Source organism: Bos indicus, chromosome 23 (assembly GCF_029378745.1).
Source record: "Bos indicus isolate NIAB-ARS_2022 breed Sahiwal x Tharparkar chromosome 23, NIAB-ARS_B.indTharparkar_mat_pri_1.0, whole genome shotgun sequence".
NCBI lineage: Eukaryota > Metazoa > Chordata > Mammalia > Artiodactyla > Bovidae > Bos > Bos indicus.
In genome coordinates, this window is record NC_091782.1 from 36,373,277 (window position 1) to 36,385,213 (window position 11,937).

General features: G+C 38.0%; 1 non-coding gene across 1 annotated transcript; it reads left to right on the top strand.

Moving 5' to 3' along the window:
- Positions 1 to 11,259: 11,259 nt before the first annotated feature.
- On the top strand, positions 11,260 to 11,366 carry LOC139179196 (U6 spliceosomal RNA). The gene has a single exon (XR_011563620.1). It is a non-coding gene; the product is annotated as a U6 spliceosomal RNA (small nuclear RNA).
- Positions 11,367 to 11,937: the final 571 nt, after the last annotated feature.

Below are 11,937 nucleotides of genomic sequence, written 5' to 3' on the forward strand. Positions count from 1 at the left end.
AAAATAACTTTTATCTTCCATTGGTTTTTCCATATTTTTTACTTTTCTACAATATTATTTCCTTGTTCATCCTAGTATCAAAGCATATAGATCTGGCATCTCTCAGGTCTGTGATTTCTGTCTGGTACTTTAAAAATTTTCTATCTCTTTGTTGAAATGTTCACTTTATTTTCCTGACCTTTTGCTATTATTCAGTCACTAAGTCATGTCCGACTCTTTGTGACCCCATGGACTGCAGCACACCAGGCTTCCCTGTCCTCCTCTGTCTCCCAGAGTTTGCTCAAGTTCATATCCATTGAGTCAGTGATGCCATCCAACCATCTCATCCTCTGTTGCCTCCTTCTCCTCTTGCCCTCAATCTTTCCCAGCATCAAGGTCTATTCCAGTGAGTTGGCTCTAGCATCAGGGTGCAAAGGATTGGGGCTTCAGCCTTAGCACCAGTCCTTCCAATGAATATTCAGGGTTGATTTCCTTTAGGATTGACTGGTTTGATCTTGCTGTCTAAGAGACTCTCGAGGATTTTCTCCAGCATCACACTTCAAAAGCATCAGTTCTTTGGTGCTCACTCTTCTTTATGGTCCAACTCTCACATCTGTACATGACTACTGGAAAAACCATAGCTTTGACCATATGGACCTTTGTTGGAAAAGTGATGTCTCTGTTTTTTAATATGCTGTCTATGTTTGTCATAGCTTACCTTCCAAGGAAAATACATCTTTTTGATTTTTAATTCTAATTTTTAAAGAAATTCTAAAATTTTTAATTTTAATTTTGTCATTGCAGTTGCCATTCACATTGATTTTGGAGCCCAAGAAAATGAAATCTACCACTGTTTCCACTTTTTTCCCATCTCTTTGCCATGAACTGATGGGACCAGATGCCATGATCCTCATTTTCTGAAAGTTGAGTTTTAAGTCAGCTTTTTCACTCTTCTCTTTCACCCTTATCAAAAGGCTCTTTAGTTCCTCTTCATTTTCTGCCATTAGAGTGGTATCATCTGCATACTTGAGGTTGTTGATATTTCTTCTGGCTATCTTGATTCCAGCTTGTGATTCATCTCTTAACCTTGGATGAGAGAATGTAGCAGGTTAATCACTTATCTCCTTTCCATTTAAAGCAAGGAGTTTTACCTTGCTCTCTTTATTTGAAGCATTTGCTTCTGTTTCTCCATTTTCCTTTATTCTCTGTGTTGATTTCTGCAGAGGTATGGATAAAAGAGCCATATCTCCTAGTCTTGACAGAGTGGTCTCATAGAGAAGAGAAACCTTATCACTGAGCCCATCACAACCTCTTGGTCGCCTCTCAAACCTTTGTGATTATCTAAGCTTCCTTCTTTGTTCTTAGTATCTCTGAGTATATGAAGGTGTGTCATGGCCTTTCAGCAACCCAATGGGGAGAACCTCAGTTAACACTTATGTGTAGACTGATTAGAAGCTGGACATTTAGGCAGCATTTTTAAGGTTTGCAAGTCAACCCCTTTCAGGGAAAAACTTGGAGATGGCTATTTCTGTTCTACTTTCTGCACTGAACCACATTTTGGTGGGGATTTTTCCTCATTCATCTCTTCTGGAATCACTCAACTAGTTCCTGAATTTCTTTCAGAGGAAATTTATCCATGTGCAGCAATCTATTCAGTTTGCCCATGGGAAGACATGAGTTCAGGAGCCTCCTATATATCTCAGTAAAACTAAGCAAAACAAAAATAAATTAACTGAACAATTCCATTTAAAAAAAAAAAAAAAACTTTTGTAAAGATGTGTACCTTGATTTCCACACAAAGCAGACGACTGATACTTTTTTTGCCTTTTGTGTAAAATGCAAACAACATTGTTGTTCAATATCCGACTCTTTTCAACCCCATGGACTACAGCGCACCAGGCTTCCCTGTCCTTCACTATTTGCTGGATTTTGCTTGAACAACATTAATGTCAGGAAAAAAACCCATCCAAATAAAAAACAATCATTTGCAAATGGTTTTCATAAAAATGCACTCTTTTAAGTGCATGTAAACTTCAATTTTGATACTGATACCAAACTAAAACATAATATAGGGAATATTAGCTGATATTGTGTGTTATAAACATAAGAATTTTGTAGTTTTGATGGGTCATTTATCTTACTTTTCTCCCTAGGTAACTAAGGTTAATGGTAAAAGTCTAACTTTGTCCCTTTCAGTGTTGTTGTGATAAAGTAAGGTAATTCATAAAGATTATGTAACTCTGCATGACTATGTTCTTGTTGTTGCTAATATCACCACCATCATCCAAGTATGAAGTTAAATACTAATTATTCCTAGTAGCTGGAAAGGAAATATATTCACTTTTTGAATAGATATCAAGATACCAATGGCAATAATCAATCCTGTTCACCAGATTGGGCAGTTCTTAAAGTGAAATTGTTCCAGAGACAATGCAGAATTTAAAATATTGGTGCTCAGCAGTGCACTTTGGATTTAAGATGCTTAACTGTTTTGCTATATTAAACTTTTATACTCTTCCTTATTTCTCTCTTTACCATCTGGCTCCTAAGGTCATGTATTATTATTTTGTTGGTGTTCTTGGTTTTGTTTTTGACAACTCTAGATGCGGGTCAAGTATGAAGGGCATAATTCTTATTTCAACTCCCACCTTTGCATGTGACACTGTCAACATTTCCGAATTTCCAATCAGAGGTGAACTAGAGAGTCTTCAGGTAGCACGGATCCGTCAACTTCTTAAAAGTGTCAACTATAAATTGGCACTTGCCATGGATGCTTGCCGTCTACCTCTACAAGGATGAAATCATGTGCTGCTGCAGCTGCTGACCTTCAACCCTCCTGGAAGGCATTCAGGGTGAAGAGCAGAAATGAGGCACTCTGTGCTCAGGGAAAACTGGCAGGACAGGTCTTCAGATAGTTAGATATTCTCAGGAGCTGATTTATGAGCCCAATTCTTATGTCATCTCATATCTAGAAAAGCACTAAAATCCTTCATGGTGATGATTGTTTCTCCTGACTAGCAGAAGCTTCATGATTCCAGCAAAAACCTTATACAAAAAAAAATCTGTGCTTGATGCATGTACTCCCCCTTCACCAAAATCACATGTATACTGACCATCCCCCTAACTCTTTGGAGCAGTTTCTCAGAGCTACCTAGGGTTGCTGTCTCCCTGGTTCCAGTCCCCATTTTGCCCCAAACAGAACTTAACTTGCAATTCTCACATTGTGCATATTTTTAGTTGACAAAAGTAGGTGCAGTAACTCAAACACCATTTAGATGAAGTTATGGGGAATCTTGGTGATTTTAAGCTATTTGATAGATTTGAGTTAAACTAATTCTATGATTCACAGTGCGCCTTTCTAAAGGGAGTGAATTTCGGAAATACCATATATATTCTTTTCAGCAAAATTCTAAATTAACCATCTAGGGAAAAAAGACCTTATTAAGCCACGTAGTGGAAGTGAAAGTGTTAGTCACTCAGTTGTGTCCAACTCCTTGCAATCCCATGGACTGTAGCCTGCCAAGCTCCTCTGTCCAGGGAATTCTCCAGGCAAGAATACTGGAGTGGGTAGCCATTCCCTTTTCCAGGAGATCTTCCTGACCCAGGGACTGAACCCAGATCTCCTGTATCCAATGCAGATACTTTACTATCTGAGCCACCCAGGAAGCCCTATTCCTCCTTAGTTATAGATTATTATTACCTTAGTTGCTACTGTGGTTCAATCTTCAAAAGGAAATAATACATGACTACATTTAATGTTAACCTTGGCACATGATAAAAATGTGACCCAAAGCTTCTGGATAAATGTAGCTTTTTAACAGACAGGCATAATTAAAAAAAAAAAAAAGCTTCATTAACCTAATGAAGGGATTGATTCTCCCAAACAACTTCCAAACTGAATACCTGCTTGGATTTAATATCCCCCTTTCCCCTAAAATAATGCATTCAGTTACAGTTTTCCTCCATAATGAAAATCTTTATGAATAGTTGAGCATTGATCTTCATGATCTAAGACCTAACAGATCAATCTTGCCCAATGTCTGTGAACTATGCAAGGCTGTTTTTGTTTCATAAATAATTATACCACTATATACTTTCAATTGTATTTTAATTCATTTGTGGCATATAGATTTCATAATCATGTTAGTCATTCAGTCATGTCTGACTCTGCAACTGCATGGACTGTATCCTGCCAGACTCCCCTGTCCGAAGAATTCTTCAGGCAAGAATACTGGAATGAGTAGCTATTCCCTTCTCCAGAGGATCTTCCTGAGCCGAGGATCGAACGCAGGTGTCCCAAACTGCAGGCAAATTCTTTACCATCTGAGCCACTGGGAAACTCAATTGTCAATTCCTCCTTCAAGCCTTAATTGAACCAGTGACCTAAAGATCACTTAATCATGAGAGATTCTTAATCATAAGTGATAGAAAATCATATTCCTGGATGAGAAAATTTCCTGTCTCTTGCTAGTGCCTTGACAGATTCCCACATTTCCCCAAATGCTAAAATACCTACCTGATCCTGGTTTTGAGTGATATGATAGTAATAGAGCATTATTCCTGACTGTAATTCATTTTGCTTGCATATCAATCTTGCTGTATTTGAATGCATACAAGGAATACTAATCACTGTACTGTACATCTTTAATCTCTGTCATAAAGAAGTAACTTTATTTGCATATATAAAATTTTCAATAATATTTGCATAAAGGGATAGTCAGACACTTTGATTACTAGTAAACTTTTTATAGTTTATAAGGTTCTATACTTAAGTTTCCCCCCTTAATTACTTCTTTTTGCCAAGTTGATTTTTTCTCTCATTTTTATGCCTCCCATTCTGGAGGGTATACTGGTAATACCTACTATTCAAGAAGACAAAATGGTGAGAGAACCTCAATCAAAATTTGACAATCAATGGATTAATAAACTTTTAATTTAGGAATATATTCTAAAAATTCTCAATCCATACAGGTAAAAACTGAGTTATTCACCTCTTCAACTCTAGTATTTTTCTCCTGTCCATTCTTAGATGATAAATAATAAATGATCAAAGATCTACTGTTTATCATACAGTATACAAAAATTTTCAAATCTTGTTTAATGAAGAGTTGAAACAAAGTTTTAAAAAAGAAGCTACAAAACAAGTTACATCTTTAGAAAAATTTTGGGTGAGCAATGCTCCTTTGTGTTCTGTCCCCGCTTTCTTCAATTCTCCCACAATTAATCTGAAAAGTGTGAAAATCTGCAATCACTGCCTGTCTATGAAAAATGTCATGAAACTTCTGTGTTCTAAGGCATGAAACAGCCTAAACCAGATAAATGTGGCTGAGTTTTATTACGGTTTTCAACTATAGTTATCAATCTCTCCCACAGTGACATTTTTTGAATATCATACTGCTGGCAATCCACCTGCTACTTTCTTTATTTTTCTCCTGATCACACTAAATCTCTGCAGATCAATATCCTGTCTTTTCATCTATCAATCTAGCCAATAAAGTTCTATAATCATTAACGTTCTCCTTTCTGCAATTTGGTGACTATTTTTATCAGCTTTTCTTCATAGTTAACAATTGTGTTTAAATGTTACAAACTAATTTTCAGTTTAATAGGCTGTAAGCTACAATAGGGCTTCCTTGATGGCTCAGATGGTAAAGACTCTGCCAGGATACCTGGATTTGATCCCTAGGTCAGGAAGAACCCCTGGAAATGGAATTGTCTACCCACTCCAGTATTCTTACCTGGAGAATCCCGTGGACAGGGGAGCCTGGTGGGCTACAGTCCATGGGGTGGCAAAGAATCAGGCACGACGGAAGCAACTTAGCACGCATGCAGGCTGCAATGATATAGAAGAATTGAAGGAGCTAAATGGGTCACCCGGCCTGCAAATACATTTAACCTATGGAATTTACTACTTTTTATTTTCTAAAATAACTTGGATTCACCTCCCTTTACCATTTGTCATCTGCCATATGTCTGTAGACACATTTCAGACTTGTGCAAATTTTGGGGATTCTACCACGCTATTTTATGTCACAGGAAACCATCGTCACCACAGCGCTGCTCTAAAGTACCAAAGTTACTATTTATTTGTGAAATGTTTTGAGTTCTCTTATAAGCCTGAGAACTCAGACGTGATTATCCCCATTTTGCACGTGAACGAACTAAGAATTAAGAAGGTTAAATAGCTTCCCATGGTAAGATACTCGCTAAGCCAGAACCTATAGCAAACCAACCATATTCCAAATTTCAAGCCCTGTACAGTTTTCTCTTTTCTCAGTTAAAGTGCCTTTCAGGCCTGCCTTAAATGGAATAGGATGATAATAATAACATGTACATATCTTCTTATTTGATCCTGTTAACCTGTTAAGTTAGTCTCTTTTTACATCTGATAGTATTTGTGTTTGGAAAGTTTGAATGAATGGACCACGGCTACAAAGTTGGTTTATGGTATAGACCAGAATTCAGGTTCTCTGAGCAGAAATTCACATGTGTTCCATAGTTATTGTGTGACTTATCACTGTTTCAATGTCCTATATTTGACTTGGCACACATTTTCAAAGCGCGAGTCTCACAAAGAGTTTATCACAGTCAGATATGAGGGGAAAGAATTGAGTTTGCTATTCTGAATTTCAGGACAATTATTCTTCCAAAATATATTTGAAAGAGGGAAAAAAATCAATACTAGGGAATATACGTTACTATTCAGTTAGATACATTCCAAAAATCTTAGTTTTCCAAGCTTTAGTTATCCAAAATCAAAAACAGAAGATGCTCATGGGACTTCCCCGGTGGCCTAGTGGTTAACACTTTGCCTTCTAATGCAGAAAGTGTGGGTTTGATCCTTGGCTGGGGAGCTCAGATCCCACATGCCTTGCAATGAAAAATCAAAAACATAAAACAGAAGCAATATTGTAACAAACTCAATAAAAACTTTAAAAATGATCCCCATCAAAAAAGAAGTCTTATAAAAATTTTTAAATGATCATAAAATTTATTGCCCAAACCAGAACATTTTTGAAAGTAAAATGAGGCAGAACAAACTGGGATACATTCACCCCAATTGTAAGGGGCATTGACAACATTCTTCTTTGTTTGTATGCTTCCTAGAAATAATTATTTACCTTTAGGTCCTTATGTGCCTATCTGTCTGTAAAGACTCATCATGTTATTTGGGATTGGTTCTGTTATATTTTCTGCTTTCCATTTTGTTTTCCTCTGAGATGAAATTATGTAAATCCAACTTTCCTGAATAGAATAGGGTGGGATAACTTGGGAGGAATGAGAAGCAATTTGTCCTGAATTTGAACAAGTATATTTAAAAATATTTTATATTTACATCAGAGAGTTTGGCTTGAAATGAATGTTGTGCTTTAAAGGAATGAAAAATATCTGATTTTCTTACACAGTGATTCCTTGAAAGATCATATAGAAATAGCCTATAATTACCCATGAATCCTGCTTTCATTTAGCATAGAAAAACATATAGGGAATAGAATACACTTCTTGGAAGACCGAGTCCATTGGTTTCTGTCTCTCTCATAAACACTGGAAAGTGTGCGAGTAAAAATGTGATTTAAAAACAAATTAATTTTACTAAACACGACATAGCACATATGCTGAAGTGTGACATAATGTCAGATGTTCTTAATGGGAAGGATTAATTTAATTTCTTGTATTCTATTACTAAGGAAGAAAAATACACAGCTAAGCAAAAATGCATACCATTCTGTTCACCCATGCCTTAGGCATCTGTCATGATTGCCTATCAATGCAGTGAATCCATGCTTTCAACAAATATATTTTGAGCACCTGCGTGTGCCCGTAGTACGAGCTTACGTTGCAAAGCTGACACTACAGACTTTATAGAAGAATCAACCAAAAAGTAAACACCAAATTGCGGAAACTGCTATCTCAGGGAGATAATGGAGAACAAACAGGTGGCATTGACTTTAACCGTGTGATTGGGAAAAGGTGACAGAATATAAAAATTCAGAGGGAGAAATCAGATATCAGTATGAATAGCGATTTTAATCCAGACTGAGCTTAGAGACCACTAAGACATTCACTTTTTACACCACAAGTGTAATGTCTCAATATAAATATGTCAACACTTTTGTTTTCATCTATAACAAATTTTTTTTTTTTACAATATTATAGGCAAGTGTCAGTTAGGCAACATGAACAAATTCTAGGAACCTTCTGGGTAACAAAGTGCCTATAGTTAACAATTCAGCACTGTACACTTAAAAATTTGTTAAAGCGGTAGATATCATATTAAATATTCCTAACACATGCATGCACACACACACACACACATACACAAAGGGTCTGGGGGAAACTTTTACAGGTAATAGGTACATTTATCACCTTGGTTGTTGTGAAAGCTTCACAGATGAATGAGTATCTCCAAATTTATTAAATGGTATGCATTAAATATGTCCAGATTTTTTTGTGTATCAATTATACCTAAATAAAGCTGTTAAAAAAAAATCCCAGGCCATCGGAAAAGAGATCTGAAATATCTAATGCCCAGAAATACTGGTAGCACTCTGCCAACTCTTGCTCCTAAACAAGTGTGATACTTTTCTACTCTTTCTGTGCATATGATGCTGCACTGCACCTGTGAAGATTCAACACTGGGCAGAGGATTTTAACTGTAATTCTCAGGAAAGGAAAAGGCCTGGGGAGGGGTATAACATATTAGTAGCAAGGTATACCTCTTTTTTATTTGGACTGTCTAAATGAGTTTGAATGGAGAAGGCACTGGCACCCCACACCAGTACTCTTGCCTGGAAAATCCCATGGACAGAAGAGTGGTAGGCTGCAGTCCATGGGGTCGCTAAGAGTCAGACACGACTGAGCAACTTCACTTTGACTTTTCACTTTCATGCATTGGAGAAGGAAATGGCAACCCACTCCAGTGTTCTGGCCTAGAGAATCCCAGGGATGGGGGATCCTGGTGGGCTGCCGTCTATGGGGTCGCACAGGATTGGACATGACTGAAGCGACTTAGCAGCAGCAGCAAATGAGTTTGAAGAATATTTTTTGTAGAGATTTTAGATGTTTCTATGGAATGCCAAATACTGTTAGAATTCATAGTCTTCCCTACTAATCCCCTTAGGAAATACACTGTGTAGAGTTCATAAACGAAAACATCAAATTGGTGGTAGGGTATATATGTGTATATATATATATATATGTGTGTGTGTATATATATATATATATATATATGCATGTGTCCATGCTAAGTCACTTCAGACTCTTTGCAACACTATAGACTGTAGCTGGCCAGCCTCCTCTGTCCATGGGATTTCTCAGCAAGAATACTGGAGTAGGTTGTCATTTAATCTTCCTCGTCCTCACCCAGGGATCTAACCCACATCTCTTAGGTATCTTGCATTGGCAGGCAGATTTTTTGCTACCAGTGCCCCTGGGAAGCCTGGGGTGTATATATAAAATATATAATATATTAAAAAATATATATAGTCATTCATTAATGCCATCTGATATTTACTTTCACTCTAAGATAAATGATTTGAGACTCTAATTTTATTTTTTAGTTAGTCATTATTTTATTTAAAAATGTGTCTGCAGTCTCTGGAAGCAGGTTTAAGCTGCCTGTGGATTCTAATTCTGTTGTTTTGAGTACCACGGGTGGGTTCCCCAAGTTCTATGATAATGAAGGTAAATGGGACGAAGGGTGAGTGTGCTCAAGATGTCTCAGTGGGCTGAATTATGTCTCCCTAAATTCATATACTGAACTCCTAAGGCCCAAGGTGATGGAATTTGGAGTCAGGGCCTCTGGGAGGTAATTAGGATAAGAGGTTATGGAGGTAGAGTCCTGGTCCGGTGGGATTAGTGCTTCTATGAGAAGAGAAGTCAGAGAGTTTGCTTGCTCAAGAAGAGCAAGAAGTGTTCAAGAAGTGCATTTGAACCCAGGGACAGTCACGAGTCCATAGTGAAGAGGTATTCCTCTGCCAGCTAGGAAAAGAACTGTCACTCAAAACAGACCATACTGACTTGTTGATCTTGAACGTCTAGCCTCCAGAACTATGGGAAATACATTCCTATTGTCTAAGCAAACCATCTACGATATTTTGTCAAGCAACCCTAGCAGATACTATGGCTCTCAAGGTTCACAGCCCTGAGCTGCCTGAGCAGGTGGCAGAATGCGCATCTTCAGGCAAAGCCTTTGGAAAGCTTATTTAAAAATCACCTGGGATACCTGTGAAAATGCAGATGCCTGGGCCTGACTCGCTTTATTCAGTCAGAATCCCTGGAGATAGGAGTTTCAGAATTTACCGCTCTGTCATCCACTGCTGCCTATGAGGAGCTCGATTGTAAGAATAGGAGGGCAGGGACAAACTCTGGTTTGTTCAGTGCTGAGCACCGAGCACCTAGCAAGAGACAGGCTACATGGAAGGTGCTTACAAAATATTTATTAAATCTGGACCACAAGTAAATTCTATGACAAGAAGGTGAAATGAGATTATGATGGTGAAAGACTCCAGGGACCCATTCTAACCACCAAAGTGCATTTGGAGAGGGATGACAAGCCAGTCCATTATCAAAGGCCTTCTAATATCTATCATTAAAGCTCTAAGTACATTACGTTTAACTTTCACAAAAACCCTGCCTAACAATCGGTATTAAGTCCCAAGAAATATCTAATAACCTGTCCATTGTTACCTAGGTAAAGACTAAAGGCAAAAATGTTTAATTAGAGATATTTTTACTGTCCCATTTTGCTTCAAAAAACCTTCTGGATTACCATAAGCATTGAGCAGATACGCAGGAAAAATCTTAAAGACTAAACTCCATACAGAATGCCTCCCCCAAACTTATTGTGAATTGTATATAATGAATACATTAATAACAAATAAAATTTCCTCCTAACACTGATTATTTAGCCTGGGAACTTTTGGAAGATTTCAAATGTCACTCTGAGTTGAAACAAATCAAGAACCTCCCACCTACCCTGTAGGGCTTTCTAGGGTTTTGAAGACAAATATTTATATTAATCATGTTTAGATCACAATACATTTTTTAAAATTTGCTTGCTTTTTCTTTCATTTTGCATATATATAATGGGGCTACATAAGTGGCAGAAGAAGGCAATAGCTATTTAGAGATAATTAGGTAAATACTCAGTCACACTAATATAAATTCCAGCATGCCTGCATGTTGCTTCAGTCATGTCTGACTCTTTGCAGTCGCATGGATTGCAGCCCATCAGACTTCCCTGTCCATGGGATTCTCCAGGCAAGAATACCAGAGTGGGTGCTTGCTTCATCAGCACATATACTAAAACTGGAACGATACAGAGATTACTAGCATGGCCCCTGCTCAAGGATGACACGCACATCTATGAAGCGTTTCATATCTTTATGGAATCTAGAAGGATGGTACCAATGATCCTACATGCAGGGCAGCAAAGGAGACACAGACGTAAAGAACAGACTTTTGGACTCTGTGGGAGAAGGAGAGCGTGGGAAGATTTGAGAGAATAGCATTGAAACACATACATTACTGTACGTAAAATGGATGACCAGTGTGAGTTCAATGCATGAAGCAGGACACCCAAAGCCAATGCTCTGTGACAACCTGGAGAGATAGGATGTGGAGAGAGGTAGGAGGGAGTTCAGGATGGGGGGACACATATACTTATGGCTGATTCATGCTGATGTATGGCAAGAACCATTACAATACTGTAAAGTAGTTATCCTTCAATTAAAAATAAAATACTGGAGTGGGTAGCCATTCCCTTCTCCAGGGGATCTTCCCAATCCAGGGATCGAACTTGGGTCTCTTGCATTGCAGGCAGATTCTTTACCATCTGAGGCACCAGGAAAGCCAAATTCTACCCCACCCCACTCTAATTCTCTCTGGTACAATTAACCATATTCACCTGCATGTGAATGCAGGACTTCCCTGGTGGCTCAGACGGTAAAGCGTCTG